The following is a 10,299-nucleotide window of genomic DNA, read 5'->3' on the forward strand; positions in this document are numbered from 1 at the left end:
CTTGCACAGGAAATTGCATTACATGTTCATATTTTTGACTCTAAAAGAGTCTTGCTCAAAGAATATCTTCTGAGCAAATGGTATGATGATCTTAGTAATGTAAAAGCTTCCTGCCAGAAAGCATTTTCAGTTATTGACAATGGCATCCCAGAAGAACATACTGCTCTTGAAAGAGCTTGGTCAATTATTTCCTGATCTTCAGGTATCATCTTGTCTACAAATGAAGCTATTGAGAGTCTTTCGTATACAGTTGATTGCAATATTTAGTTACTTGAGGATGTTGACTGAGCAACCTTTTGTGATGCTGATGTTATAGAAGAAGGAGCAGCAGGAGAAGGACTTTTGGATCGAGAACACTGGGAAAAGCTACTTGCACTTTTATCATCACAATCTACCTCCTCCTCACTTACACCCATGGAGGATTTTTTTTAATCGCCTGCAGGATACTTTTTACATACAAGGATGTGTTTGGTCATCCTAGTGGCATCTGGAAATGCATGTTTTACTTGACAGTATTTGCAAATCACTTTTTTTTCCTCAAAATAACTTGCAGTGTGGAAATGCCTCCATATGCCAGAAGTTGGTCACACCATTTTGCTGAGGGAGAAAAAGAAAATAATATAGTCACTAGCTTGCATATTTAAGCACAAAGCTACAGCATGTACAAATTTAGTAATAGATGGAGGAGAGACTTGCTCTGTCTCCTCTCCCAAGGCTTCTGAGCAAGCAGGACAATAAGCTCCTTGTTTCTAATCTCTACAAGGAATGGTTGGATGCTGCTGCCGGTGTCCACTCCCAGTCCTTTAAAAGTCTAGTCAGGAGGACAGGAGCAGATCTACCAATCTCTAGATCAGAAATCAACAACAGAGGAAGTCCACAAGCAACGAAGGCACTGAATCCATCTTCTTTCTCTTGTGAAAATGGCAGTGCTCCCAGGGGAAGAAATGCATTTTTTCTCTTGCATTTGATAGTTGTACTGTACTGCTTGTCCTCAGTGTACAGGAATTGTAATGATCTGATACTGTAGATAGTCTTACATAAAAGTCTTCCTATTACATAGTCATTAGAAAACCTTTTTTTGGGGGGGGGGCTGGGGGTAAAGGGTAGCAACATATGAACACCTTGTCTTTAAACATTTCATTCATCATTCTAGAAGAAAAAATTTCATGTGAGGTTTTTTTCATTTTTCGAAAACATTTAAATTTTTCCAGAAAAAACAAAAAACGTCTCACGGGGAAAAAAAAGGGGGTGGGGGGGGAAACATTTTTCCCCTGAATTTTTCCTTTTTTTTTCTTCCCCCCCAGGCCTTCACATCTCTACTCACAAGCAACAGAAAAACTCACTCCCATCTTCACTGAGGCATCAGGCCTTGCAACAGACTCTGATGCCTGCTGTGCCCTCACATAAGTCTAGACCACATCATCACCGAATAAGGCATACCAGGGGTTCATTCACCTGCAACTCTACCAATGTCATGTATACCACTGCCTGCTTACAGTGATCCTCTGCCATATACATCAGAGAGAGAGGGTGATCGTTCCATGTAAGAATTAATTAACCCCAGTCTGATACCAGCTGCTGAAAGACAAAAAGGCCCAAGGCAGAACACTTTAACAACCCTGAACATCCCATCGCTGAACTCAGTATGGCTTAAACAAGAACTACAAATTCTTGTCCCATTACCTGAATTTGCTTTGGTGACCCTTTTGTTTCTATGAGTTTTTTTGTTTGCTGCCCTCCTCCCCTGCACGTTTTGTATTTATATCACTCGTTCCCTTCATTTGCTGCTCTATGCTTGTCCTTTCACAGCATCTGATGAAGTGAGCTCAAGTTCATGACAACTTATGCTGTCTCTATAGATGTATATATCTTATTTAGACTATAAATAGGGACCCACCAAATTCACGATTGCACAATTTTTGCAAAAACCATTAATTCAGGTGGGCTCCATGAAAAACAGCAGGCTCTGCAATTTCAGCAGACTCACTGCAAAAAAAACAAAACACCTCTGACTGCCAAATCACCTTGCTGAAAATAAAATGCTGGCTTCCCAGAGGGAGTCAGCAGTTGTCATGGTGCTGGAGCATGGCCACTCAGCCTGCCTGGGGGAAAGAAGGGGGGGGGGGGGGGGTTGCCAGCATGAAGGGCTACCAGTAAGACAGCTGCCACCTCTGCCCCTCACCACTCATTGATTGAGAGGACTGCCTGTTGTGCTGACACTCCAATTGGTGGTGAAGCATGGGAGCTATATGACAGACTGGCCTCAACCAAACAGCACTGAAGCCCCTCGAGCAATAAAAGTTGTAGAGGACCCGCAGCACTTGGCCCACAAAAATGGCAGCCAGCCCCATCATCTGCCCACAAAATTGGCCAGCCACCTTCTTGAGTTAGGTAGATACCTAGCTGTAAGGTGCATATCTACCCTGCCTTCTTCTCACTTCCTGCCATAGTAAGATTTTACTAGGCTTGTCTGAAATGTTGGGAATTACTTCCTTGGCTGGATTTGGACAATGACTTGAACAAGGGGTAAGAGAAAATTCTGTAAAATTCCTTTTCTTTTTTAGGTTTCATAGAGGAGAGCTGCCTTTACAGTCTAATAGTCCATAGATGAGAAGGACTCTAACATAAGCTTTCAGAGCACCTGTATAGTTCTCTTAAGATATAAGAGAAAAAAATCCCTTTTTAGCCTGGCTTCATTTTATGGGAATCATTTCTTTTGTTCTGAGGATAAAGGAATCTGAAGAGGGACATAAGCCAGAACTTCATGAGTACACTGATTGCCTGATTGCACAGACATGAGTCAACCTATTTAAAAAAAACAACAAAAGCCGTAGCTGTTCACCTTTCACATTTTGATCTTGAAACAAGACTGATTGTACATAAAGTAGTACAGTCCATAGCCTATTAAAACAATCACAATGCAATTCAAGGAAGCTACCTTTGCCATGAGCTTAGGATGGCTCCTGCTTTGGAGTATGGACAGACAACAAGCTTATTCTTCAGAAAGACCTGAGCCCAAGCTGCTTCTCAGGCACCACTTGTACCTTTTTTTTTTTTCAGCAATAAAACACTAATAATAAGGCAAGCATTATTTAGATAAAAGTGCTTAAGATGATACCACCTTTAAGGCTGTATCTTACTCTACAAGGCAAGATACAAAGGACACAAATTTAGGCAAAAAGTTCTGGAGACCACAGAAAAACCAAGAGATTAATGTTAAACTATTTGTTAGGAATTTTTGTGTGCAACAAAGGAAGCCCAAAATTGAGAGTTGGTTCCTTTTTATAGTATGATAGATGGTGGCAACAAGACACCTAGCAAATCACAGTCAACGTTTCCCAGTTATCTGTTGTCCCACTGCTACCACTCTCCCTTGGAAGGCCAAAGTGAAGGTAAAAATGCAAAGGGAAGATATGCACCATGCACACAATGGAGACTGAAGATAGAAACATATGTTCAGAATGCCCAGTATTAAACAACAGAGGCAACAGAGCGGCTAGTGCTGGTAAACTCATTCAATGAGCAGACCAATCTCCCTGGCAACCTTGTTCTAGTATTCCATTTGCAAAGCAGAAGATAATTAATTACATTATTTAGATTGTTGATTCTCTCACATGCTACAGTTTTGATTTGGGGAACTCGCATACAGTTAATAAATATTTTGTAATATGGATAACTTTTTAAGAAATGTTGGTTAGATATTTGGCTCACAGAAGAAAATAGATCTCATTGGAAAACCTATGCAGCATTTAGAAACTGAGAATAGGTTTCTAAATGTCTTAGAAAACTCAGGCAAGTCACATATTGACAGTGTTATGGATATTGTTATGCTGGAAGGGATCGGTGACCACAGCAGGCGCGTCTAACCTACACACAGTTGTAGGTGGGTTTGGGCAAAGTTTCCCTGATAGCACACATTTCTTGGCAAATATGCTGAAGGGGAGCATGGGGAAGGAAGGTTGAGACTATTTACAAATTTGGTGAACATTTTCAGCTGAAAGAGAGAATATTTTGGAAGTCTCTCCCAAACATTTCCAAAGTATTTCATTTCACTTGAAAACAATGTTTTAAGCTTGGGATTTTCTTTTAGTGCCAAGAAAAAATAAATTTTAAAGCAAGATTGAAAATCTATACATAAAATGCTTAATTTTATCTCAAAGAAAAAGATTTATTTATCCATCTGAGACAAAAAATGATTTTTGGCTCCTATTGATGGCAAAACGTTATTATTTATATACCATTCTTCAACCTTACTGTGGGGAGGAAGACCATTCAGGAGACGCATCATAAGCAATTAATTCCCTTTATGGAGAATGGTAGCTGAAAAAGTAGAAGATAACCCAAGGGACTAAGTCACATACAAACCCAGTCAAAGGCCAACCCTTTGCACAGAGGATTTATCTTGGAACTATAGTTTCATGCCCAAAGTGGGCATTACTTAGATTACAGATTTCTCTCTTTGAACAAAGACATAGCCACAGATGCTAAAAGGCAGCCAGAAGAGCACTGATAGCAGGGCCCAGGGCAGAAGTATGTTTGGATAGAGTGCTGGTTGAAAGAGAACAGGAATTATAAGCAAAATAATTGGCTCCTATTTGTCTATAGTATATTTTGGGAAACAAAACAATATATATATTTCTGGTAAATTAAAGAAGCTTGCAAACTGAAGATTCCAGACTCATCCATTTCTATTCCCATTTGAAACAGTCCACAAAGCCCCAGATATCGTGTAATCACCAAAAGGGGCAAAAATATCAGCCCATGTCCTTGCTTTGCCTTTATCCTTATAAGAGGGAACAGCAAGAGCATGCTACTTCAGATGTTAATATGCTCTTCTTTTTTTTTTTTTTTAATTTTACTGCACACGGCTTCTTTTAATTATAATTCTATGAGGGTTTATTGGATATTTTATTTTATTACCAACTCAATAGAAAGAGAATTTGAAAATTCACTTTAAAAATCTGTATTTCAGATAGTTCCCCAAAAAGAATCATTACCCAAAGAAAAACACAACCAACAGCAAATAAGACTTTTGAGAATGAGGCAATTGCTATTTAAATGTAATCTAATGTATTAATATGCATTGAGTATTTAAAAGCCCTATTAAATTGATGAAGTGGCCAAGGAGAGTTTTATACAAATACTTCTGGATTAGATTAAATTAAATCTTTTTAAAAATATGTAAAAGTATAGCAAAAATATATTATGAAGGGATATTTTATAGCACATAACTTTTTATGAAAGCCATATGGATCTTTAAAATCCCAAGAATTAAAAAATATATATTCCTTTATCACTTTTGCTATACTTAAGAATCAGGTACAATTCTAAGTAATTTTCTGTGATATACACACACACATATATATACACATACTGCATTATATGCAAAGTACACACACACGCACGCACACACTGCATTATGTAGTATTACTGAAATATATTTATTTATTTTGCAGTAATACTGAGTAATGCAGTATATGCAGTGTATGTATATACATACATACACACACACACACGCTGCATTATGTCAAGCTTTCAGCATAATGTCAAGCAGTATGAAATTGATCTTGTCCTCCCTTCTTATGTTGTCAGCACCAGGACAATCCATAAACCTGCCACAAATGCCCAGTTGGCATGAAGTATCCAGTTACTCTCTTCTCACTTACCCAGAAAAGTGATTTCACAGAAGCAGGAGGGAGTGGTTAGTTGATCAAGGGAAAGCAAGAAACATAAATAAACCCTACTGATCACATTCAGACCTATGAAGTTATTGCTCTTTAGGTATTATGTCTCTTAAGTAGCATGAAATGGTAGGTATTGGCATCCCTACCATAACTTCCCATTATCGTGGGTAAGTGAATGCTGCCCCACACCACCAGCACCTTATTATCTAGAGTTATTATGCTGTAGGATTTTTTTTTCCTGGCTCGACCAAACCTGCCTCTTCAACAATGTCCTAATGTCATAGTAGTCTCTTGACAAGGCTAACATGCATACTGTATGCCTGCCACCCCGGATCTGTTTGCATTTGCTCCTACTTGTCAGTGAATTTGTAAGGGGATCATCTATCTGTTTTTGATTTGTAGTCAATAACAATAATTTTTTGCCCTTTTCTGAACCAACCAATTGGTGATCTTGTGATTAGTCTCAGCACTTCAATGTGGCTGCAAGAGCTAGCATTAGTAAGTGAACTAGATGCCTTCAAAAACAAATGCCTGCACAAGATTCTGGATACTGAACACAAAAACTTCATAACCAACAATGAGATTTGAGAAATCACCAACTAGTAGCTTATCTGCACTTGAACCAGAAAGGTATTTCAAACCTATTTGTGGCTTACATGCTAGATGCCCATTTCAACCCATAGACTTACTTTAAATGGAAGCAAACTGTTGTGAGGAAATAAGAAAACCCAAAAGAAACCTGAAAATTGTCACCTCAGCAGAGCAGGCAAAGCAGTGGTCTCAATATGATCAAGCAAATGGAAGCAGCAGCAGTGATAGAAGTGAGACTCAAGACACTGCACCAATACTGCTGTAAGAAGCAGAAATGAATGAGCTAATCCTACATTTTCATTACAAATCAATCTGGTGCCTGATCATCAATGAACACCTCATTAAGATGCACATAATGCACAACAACAGCAGAAAATCACCTTGATTTATGTAAGCTCTTTAGGGCAGGGACTTTTTGTCCTGTGCTTGTACAGCATGTGGCACTGTGGATCCTTGTGCTTGACCAGGTACAGTATATGAAAGAATTTGACTGAGCTGTCTGGGAATACTATATACAACATTGGGTCATGACTAATTCTATTTCTAATGAGACTCAATGAACACTAAGAAACAGGGACCAGCTAAACACAAAATGGTTTTCCAATATTGAATTATTTCTTCCTAGTTTAATTTCCTAGATAAGTAGTGCTAGAAAAGACTATCTGGATAGTTCAGCATTCACTAGGAATACTGCAAATCTAGTGCTTCCAAACAGTCTTAAAAATATGTCCTTCCTTTTGTTGTCAAAAGTGGGGGGTTTTAAAGAGTTATAACTACAGCAATATTTTCCAAACATAAATAAATAAATAAAGTCACAGCACTAAGGCAAGCCTTGTATTAATAATTATCTTACTAGAGATAACTGGGATTAGGAAGCCTCTTCCCTGAAGTAACTTTAATAAATTATACTATAAATTCTATATATTCTTTATAGCTCTTTCATTATAGCACACTAAGCAACAGGTTTGTCAGTCTTTTAACTGCTGATTACATGATCAGCCATCTCTCAAAGTTGAGGATGATTGTCTTCCAGGATTACTTTATCTGTTGGTCCAAAGTTGGCTGATGAGGCTGATCCAGAATTTAATAAATTTCATAGATATTTGGGCTGGAAGGGACCCTGGAGGATCAAGTCTAGCCCCTGCACCCCAGGAACAGGAAGTCATCAGGGATCATAGGAACCCAGCAAGATGAGCATCCAAATGTGTCTTGAAGGCATTCAAAGTGGGTGCTTGAACTGCCTCAGGCAGCAGTCTATTCCAAACCTTGGGGGCTCGGACAGTGAAGAAGTTCTTTCTTGTGTCCAGCCTGAACCGGTTACAGTGGAGTTTGCGACCGTTCGATCTTGTCATCACTTGGGGGGCTCTAGTAAACAGTTGTTCCCCCAGATCCTGATGAGCACCCCTGATAAGCTTATAGGTGGCCACCAGTTCATGCCTGAGCCTGCGCTTTTCCAGGCTGAATAGCCCCATGGCTCTCAGCCTCTCATCATAAGGTCTGTTTTCCTGACCTCTGGTCATGCACGTGGCTCTCCGCTGCACTCTCTCAAGCTTCTCCACTTCCTTTTTGAATTGCAGAGCCCAAAACTGGATGCAGTTCTCCAGCGGCGGCCTCACAAAGGCCAAGTACAAGGGAAGAATGACGTCCCAGGATCTGCTTGAGAAGCATCTATGGATGCAAGCCAGCGTTTTGGTCGCTTTACCAGCTGCAGCATCGCATTGCAGGCTCATGTTCATCTTGTGGTCAACCATGACCCCCAAGTCTCTTTCATCTGTAGTGCTAACCAGCATAGCACTACCGAGCCTATAAGCATGGTGCAGGTTTTTCCTTCCAAGGTGGAGAAACTTGCATTTTTCAGGGTTGAACACCATCAGGTTCTCGTCCTCCTGGATCACCCTCCTGTCCTCAGGTGTGGATGCTTTACCCCAGAGTTCGGTGTCATCAGCGAACTTGGCCTATCCGCTTCTGATACCAGTGTCCACATCATTGATGAAGATGTTAAACAGTATAGGCCCTAGGACACAGCCTTGTGGGACCCCACTGGTCACAGTGCACCGAGATGATTGGCTCCCGTTGACCACCACCCTCTGGGTCCTACTGCAGAGCCAGTTCCCCAGCCAGTGGATCATGGTGACATCAAGGCCACAGTTAACCAGTTTTCCCAAGAGGTGATCATGGGATAATAGATCGAAGGCTTTTTTGAAGTCGAGATCTACAACATCAATCTCTTCTCCCTTGTCCAGGTAATAGGTCACCTGGTCATAAAAGAAAATGAGATTGTTCAAGCAAGACCTACTCACAAGAAACCCGTGCTGGGTATCCCTCAGGATATTGCCTTCAGCTAGTCTGCTAAGGATGGCCTCCTTGATAATCTTTTCCAAGACTTTCCCCAGGTCAGAGGTCAGGCTGATGGGCCTGTAGTTTGCTGGATCTACTTTTCTCCCTTTCTTGAAGATAGGCCCGACATTGGCCTTCTTCCAATCATCAGGTACTTCACCAGAGCGCCAAGAACTTTCAAGATCTGTGCCAGGGGCTGAGCTATGATGCTTGCCAGCTCCCTGAGTACCCTCGGCCGGTTGAGTTGAAGATATCCAGCCTGTCTAGGTGTTCCATCATGAGGTCAGCTTCAATAGAGGGCAAGGAATCTCCCTCGCCCAGGCCTCCCTGACCCATAGTGGGCAGGGCCATTCCATGGGACTGATGGAAAACAGACGCAAAGTACCCGTTTAGCAAGTTTGCTTTTTTCTGGGAGTCAGTTGCCAGCTGCCCCATCTGGTTTAGTAGGGGTCCAATGTTGCCCTTGCTTTTCCTCCTGCTCCCCACATATCTAAAAAAGGACTTTTTATTGTCCTTGATATTTGTATCTAGCTGCAGTTCCATCGCAGCCTTGGCTTTCCTTATTTGCTCTCTGCAAGTCCGGACTAAAGCAGAGTATTCCTCCTTGGTGGCAGTTCCAGTCCTCCATCCTTTATAGGACTTGCCGAAGAGGCAAGGGGTCTGCTGTGCCCTTTTGCTTCCCATCCTCCGAGACGGGATGGACTTTGCTTGCGCATCCGGGATTGCTCCCTTGAGGAGCAACCATGCGTCCTGAACTCCCATCTCCATTGGGCTGTGGCCTTTTAGGGCCTCTCTGACAAGCCTCCTGAGCTTGTCAAAGTCAGCTTTCCTGAAGTTGATGACTTCTGTACAACTGATTGACTTGCCAGCTTTATGGCCAATGGTGAAGGTGATCAGTTCATGATCATTGTCACCCAGCTTCCCTTCGATTGTTAGGTTGCCAATTAGGTCATCCCCGGTTGCCAGTACGAGGTCAAGCAGTGCTTTACCTCTTGTCGGCCCGTAGACTTCCTGCATCAGATAGAGGTCGTCCACATATGAGAGAAAGTTTTGCGACTGCTCAGATTTGGCTGAGTGCTCCTCACACGAGCTGTCTGGGTGGTTAAAGTCTCCCATGACAACCATACACCGGGATTGTGTGGCCTCAGCCAATTCCCTGGTAAACTCCTGGTCGAGGTCTTGACTCTGGGTAGGGGGTCTGTAGTAGACCCCCACCATAGTATCCCCTGAGCCATGTTTGCTACGGATTTTAACCCAGAGGGTCTCACAAGTCATCCACCGTGGATGCCAATGTTAGCTTGCAGGGACGCATAGCTTCCCTTGATGTACAGAGCTATGCCCCCGCCCCTTTTGTCCACTTGATCCCTCCTGTACAGGGTATAGCCATTGACAGACTCTGTTGCAAGTCTGGCATGTGTTTCTGTGTGGGGTGGGTGGCTCTGCATTCTTGATCTAATCCACAACATGCTGTTTCTGCCACTCCCACTTTTCCATTTCCTGTTGACATTGTAAGGTTTCAAAGTACTGAGATCCTTGCAACAGATTCTTCCTACATTTGGGAGAGCCCTGGGCAATAGTTTCCCATGAATTGTCAATGTTACATTTTTCAAGTTGGTCTTGAAGACATCCTTGACATACTTTCTCTGCCCTCCACTTGAGCATTCACCTTGACTGAGCTGGAAGACTA

The sequence above is a fragment of the Crocodylus porosus genome, unplaced genomic scaffold (assembly GCF_001723895.1).
Source record: "Crocodylus porosus isolate Cpor-Errol unplaced genomic scaffold, CroPor_comp1, whole genome shotgun sequence".
Classification (NCBI taxonomy): Eukaryota; Metazoa; Chordata; order Crocodylia; family Crocodylidae; genus Crocodylus; species Crocodylus porosus.